Here is a 5,635-nt window from a genome sequence, read left to right as displayed (position 1 = left end):
CTCTTGAAGGTCATAGTACCTGGTCCATAGGTGCCTAAGCATATGTATCCCAAAAAGTAGGGCTGTGTGTGTCCTATGTAAGATTAGCAACCACATTGTAAGAACTATGGTGAAGACACATTTGACCGGCAGCTAGTGAATAAAATAACATTATTCCCTTTGTAGATAATCTCAGCTTGATTCCCCCAATTTCTCCCTGGAAAGTCTACCTCATTTTTCTCATCTCTGTAGTTTTTATTAATTTATTACAGGCATATTTCTTCTTTTCTTGGTCCTTCCTCTTCCAGGCCATCTCACATCCAGACATTTAGCAGACCAAGATCTGCCTTGCTTCAGCAAAGTTGTCCTTTTCTATTTATTTAGAAAATTGATCATGTGCCCATGATACATCATGTGCCCTCAGATGGGTAGGATTAGCTTTAAAGATGAGTTAGTCAAGGTCCTCCCTTTCTTTTCTTTTTGAAGGAAAAAAAGCTTTGCTGCTATTTTAAGGGGAGGTTAGGATGTCCTCGGTACTCTTACAGCATCCTCTTCTAATTTGGGACAGAATGGCCCATGGGGACAACATAGCATCAATCCGAGTGGCATCCCTGTGGGAAAAAGATGGCTGTCTCCACTGGCTAACATCAGGACCTAGAGCTGTTTCCATGAGCAGTCTTCCCAAATTAAAAGGGAATGTCACCAGGCTGCTGAGGGCAGACAAGCCACTGCTTGAAATGGCAACCATGTTTCCTGAACCCCATGGCCATCTCATCTCTAAAGCAGTAGTGGCTGGTAAGGCAGAAGGGTGAGGTAGCATTGCTCCCCTGGCTTCATAATGTGGAGGTTGCTGCTGGTAACTGGGAGGGGGAGAGGCAAGGAAGGGGAGAGGTCGATATGATGTGGGTGCAGCAGCAGAGCCAATCCAGTGCTCCTAATGCTGCCAGACACTAGGAGGTTGTCTAGGGAGGCAATATGTATTATCAGTAGTATGTGAGGTTTGGTTGGCCACTGGAGTCCCAGATTATGGTGTGCTATAGTGGCCAAAAACATGGGCTGTGCACTAGTCAATCCCTTGCTCAAATCTTGCCTGCACTAGATGACCTTAGGCAAGCCCTGGGCCTCAATCTTGTATCTACAATATGGGAATAATAATACTGACAGCCATACTACCCTGAACACACCTGATCTTGTCTGATCTTGGAAGCTAAGCAGGGTCAGGCCTGGTTAGTACTTGGATGGGAGACCGACCGGGAATACCGGTGCCGTAGGCTTAGAGGAAGGCAATGGTAAACCACCTCTGAATACCTCTTATAATGAAAACCCTATGAATATATCCAAAAAAGATTCATAAGGTCTCCATAAGTCCTAATTGACTTGAAGGCATACTGACTTACCTTACAAGGTTGTTGTAAGGTGGATCCTTTCTAAGCTGATTTCCTGCCTAGTTTTGGGATTGAAACTTCCATGGTCCTTCCATTATTAGGGGATGGAGAGAGACAATGCAACCCTGTTAATTCTCCTGGACCTCTCAGTGGCTTTTCTTTTGATACCATCAATCATAGTATTTCTCTGGCCTGCCTTAGCAAGATGAGATTCAGGGATGCTATTTAGAGCAGTGTTTTCTATTTACAGTATATGCTACCAGATAGATCCATGCATTCACAAACCTTTATTCCAGACCAGTCTCCATTTTCTATTCTATGAAAATTATTTTCTTCATTTTTTAACCTAGTGCATTGCTAGTAATTTAATGTGTCTGAGCTGTGAAAAGCTGTTACGACAGTTTCACAGGCTATTGCATTTTTTTATTTCCCCATTTACAGATATAAATAGAACAAAAATTGTTGATTGTAAGTGCAATGCATTATTCGGCTAACACATCCCCAGTGTCAATAAACAGATCGTATATAATCCCCATTGTCTAAATTATTATCCCTTTTAGATCTACAATTGCTATCTGGACTGGTCTTCATTATTTTTCTTTCCTCTCCCTTAGAATCATAAATTAAATAGGCTAATGTTTCAAGTAGTTGAAACATATGGTAGCGAGGTTTTAGATTTCAGTTGTGTCAACCACTGTATAGTGAAAGAGGTTTCTCTAAGCCATTTGTTCTGGCAACAACTGTTTAGAAAACATTTCAAACATTTCCCTACATATTAAGCATCTAAGGATCCCCTCATCAACAACATTATTGATCCATAGTACTTACAGAACATGTTGAGATTGGCATATTGCTCCTGGAAAATATCTGCATTAGTATCGGTGAACTAAATTAGATGCCTATGAATGTGTTGCTTGGTCAGTCTTATTCAATGGACGTGACATTTGTCTGGAGATATTTAGGGGGCAGTCTTATTTGCTCAGAAGCAGAGAGGTACTATGGAAGGAGCCTGTTTTTGTTATTGTTCATACACCAAACAGCCCCAAACATTTTGCTGCCTGAGGTAAAGGACAATATGGCACCCTCCTCCATTCTAACAGTCCGAAAGTCTACACACTCGTGATGGGACATTGTTCTCCACTGAGAAGAGTGTGCTAGCCACCACTCCCACCCTCCAGCATTTGCCGCCTGAGTTGGTTATCTCACTGTGCCTAATGGTAGAACTGGTCCTGGTTCATACTTGTTACTTACTTTAACTCCTGTCTCATGGCAGGTTCACAGATCTTGCATCTCCTGATTCTCAACATCTAGTGACCATTTTACATTACCTTGGAGACACAAGTCCTCTTTCATGCATTAATCATGAGGAGGTACATAGGTAGAAAGGGGGCATGGGGTCACACTTCTGGTTCTGTCCCCAAAGTTGTGTGGCTTTGTACTCCTAATATCCATGCATTGAGTGGACATCTGAGAAGAGGAAGCCTATGTGTTTTGAGGTCTATGTGTGTTGAGTAGGTTTCAGTAGGAGCTGCAACCCAAACTAGGTAGGGTTAGAGGCCTGTAGAAATGTATACATGTAAGTTTTTCCTTCTCAGACATCTAGGCTCACCATGTGAACTTGGGGAGGGGTAGGCAAAGAAGATGTGCAATCTCAGTAGTTGAGCCAGCAGGGCAGCCATTGCCCATTTTTACATGTGGATTCCTTTCATGTGATTAATTTCCACTCTTGCAAGATGTGAAGATGGACACTATCTTACATGGTATTTAAAAGATTTGAGAGATTAATGGAGTATAGGTTTAGTAATAACCATTAGCTACAACAGCGATATAGAATGTCCATATTCAAAGGAAGCACACCAGATTCTATGGGTAGTAGAGGACAGCTGTTGCCTTCATGTTCTGCCGAGAACTTATCAAAAGCATCTGGTTGGCTGTAGCTGGAATAAGGCTAGTGGCAAGGCTAGTTGGATATTTAGTCTGATCCAGCAGGGTGGTCCTTCTGTTGTCATGATGTGAAGGATAGTCTCTGTCTCAGCATAATAGCTGTATTGTTGATTCTTCCTAGAGATGGAGAATCATCTGCTGCTCACCCCCCAAAATAACCAGGCACTCCAAGTGGACCCTTGAACACTGTCCACCACCCACTTACATCAACACCCCTCTCCTAAGATAAAGGATGTTGCTAGCATCATTGTCTACTGGGGATCAGGCTGCCTATTGCTATACTTTGGTTCTGTGAAGGACAAGAGTCCCCTCTAGATGTCTCCCAACTTCAAGGGATGCTTCTATAATCTGTTACTCCCCCAAGGTGAGTTCCTTTTCATTTGAGGAAGGGGGTCAATGTTGCACATGGTGGAGGAATCAAGGCTGTGAACAAAATCAAGGGAGGAAGTAGTGTATGTTTGCCTCAATTCTGCTTGCAAGAATTTGAGCTGGGGTGTTTGCAGGGCTGATCACCTCTGCTTTGAATTCTCACCCCCCATACGTAGCTCTTGCCACATAATCCTGGGATTCCTTTACTAGTGTAGTGTGAAATGTCATCCTGTTGCAACAGCTCCCACCTCACTGGGGTAATACAGGAATGGCCCCTAATGTAGAAACAGATGCACATGCTCAGCTGTGGTGCCAGGCTTGCTTGCCCTCCAGTCTCTGACATCCCCCCTCCCATGATGTTGCCCCCAATGTGTTCCGGGTCAATGTGATTCAAGCCCAGGCTGCCACCAGCATTGTCTTGCCAAACTGGGTGACAATATCTCCAGAGGTGTGCAAATTAGCACAGTTTGAAACATTTTGGTTCTCCATTTTGATTCAAAATGGCATCCAACAGTGTCAAAACATAGACCAAAACCCATTCCTTGACCTTGGGAACCAGTACACCAACTTTGGCGATGATCTCTGTAGAGGTGTCCAAAAATGTGCAGTTTGGAATGGATTGGTCCACCATCCTACTTCAAAATGGCATCCAATCGTAGGCCAAAATCCTCTCCTTCAACTTGGGAACTGTTATGCCAAATTGGATGACTTATCTTCAGACATCCAATTAGTGCAACGTAGAATGTTTTCATCCATCAACTTGGTTCAAAATAGCATCTGACCACATCCAAATGTAGGTTGAAACCTACTCCTCACTCACAAACCATCACATGAAGTTGGGCAATGATCTCTGCAGAGGCATCCAAATCAGTGCACTTTGCAATCATCACACCCAATTGTGCGACATCACACCAAATTGGGTGATGATTACTTCAGAGGCATCCAAACCGGCACAGTTTGGAATGGTTCAATCCACAATCATGATTTAAAATGGTACCTGACATCCAAACCTAAGCCAAAACCTGATCCTCGCTTGCAGGAACCATCACACCAAACTGCGTGATGATATCTCAAGAGCCATCTAAATCAGTGCAGTTTGGAACATTTCAGTCCACCATCTTGATTCAAAATGGCATCTGGCAGTGTCCAAACACAGGCAAAACTTGCCTTCTCCACCACAAGAAGCACCATGCCAAATTATCTAAAGATCCATCCAAGCCATAGAGAACAGGCAGGCAGGCAGACAAACCACTTTCCAAAATATATAGTAGTAGATTAGGGATGCAATCCATTGGCTGGTGCCAGTTTGAAAGTATTCCGCTGACCTAACAGGCTGATATTGATTTGAGTTCATTCTCTGTTCACTAGCCACTGCTTTTACCAATCCTTTTTTCCCATCATGAAAAAAATGATATTAATATCAACAATTTTAAAGGAAATATTGATATATTGAAAGGAAATATTGATACATGAAAGAAGCTATCAGTAAAATTATTGTTCTTAATATCCTTATTTTAGAGGTGGATTTTTTTTAAAAAAAAGATCAATTTTTTAAAATAGTCATGGAAAATCACTACATAAAAATCAATCTGCAACAATAGAGAATAAGCCAATTAATAGAATTCAATGCCAAATCCAAATTGGGGGGAATTCTAGCACATCCCTATAGCAGATACGATGGAAATGCTAATAGTTGAATGGACATTTTTATTTAAAAATACATTTTGTGTGAGTTGATTCAAAAGTTCTGTCTGTGGTACTTGATCTATGAATGGTTCTTTCTCAAATGAATGTAGGTATGGGGAAGAAATATAATTCAGTTCACATTTAAAGGTGAGCTTACCTAAATTGCACTTTTGGAAGCAATTCACAAACTGAAACACAGCCATTATTTGAACTTCTCTGAACTTTGCAACACAGTTCTCCAGCCCAATAATGTGTAAAAAATGCATACACTG

The 5,635-nt window shown here is 41.9% G+C and overlaps 1 pseudogene; it reads left to right on the top strand.

Moving 5' to 3' along the window:
* Positions 1–1,135: 1,135 nt before the first annotated feature.
* On the top strand, positions 1,136–1,253 carry LOC133375798 (5S ribosomal RNA; annotated as a pseudogene).
* The last annotated feature ends 4,382 nt before the right edge of the window (positions 1,254–5,635 follow it).

The sequence above is a fragment of the Rhineura floridana genome, chromosome 1, assembly GCF_030035675.1.
Source record: "Rhineura floridana isolate rRhiFlo1 chromosome 1, rRhiFlo1.hap2, whole genome shotgun sequence".
NCBI classification, from domain to species: domain Eukaryota; kingdom Metazoa; phylum Chordata; class Lepidosauria; order Squamata; family Rhineuridae; genus Rhineura; species Rhineura floridana.
The sequence above is the reverse complement of the archived record's forward strand: the minus strand, read 5'-3'. Positions and strand labels throughout refer to the sequence as shown.